Genomic DNA, 273 nt, shown 5'->3' with positions numbered 1-273 from the left:
TGAGTGTTGTGAATATGGTGCTATGTTGGTCAAAACGAAAGATTGACGTAAAAAAATATTTTATGCATATTTTTTTTTACGAATAAATAAAAATCAAAGGTTATCTGTTATTATTTACACTTAATAATCTATTTTATCAATATCTTTTTAAAAAAAATAATGAATGAATTTTTAAAGCCCAAACACAAACAGTTTAACTTTGTAATAAATATCGCTGTTTTGCATATGTTTATTAATCAACAAATTATTCTTCAAAACGGTACAGGAAAGCGT

The 273-nt window shown here is 23.8% G+C and overlaps 1 protein-coding gene across 1 annotated transcript in view; it reads right to left on the bottom strand.

Annotated features, from left to right (window-relative positions):
* Positions 1-273, bottom strand: part of LOC119594881 (sodium-dependent serotonin transporter-like) — a gene marked incomplete at its 5' end in the record, with an annotated part of 19,398 nt that overhangs the window by 10,764 nt on the left and 8,361 nt on the right. The window lies entirely within an intron of this gene.

This window comes from Penaeus monodon, chromosome 34, assembly GCF_015228065.2.
Source record: "Penaeus monodon isolate SGIC_2016 chromosome 34, NSTDA_Pmon_1, whole genome shotgun sequence".
Lineage (NCBI taxonomy): Eukaryota > Metazoa > Arthropoda > Malacostraca > Decapoda > Penaeidae > Penaeus > Penaeus monodon.
This window is presented reverse-complemented; position numbering and strand designations above follow the sequence as displayed.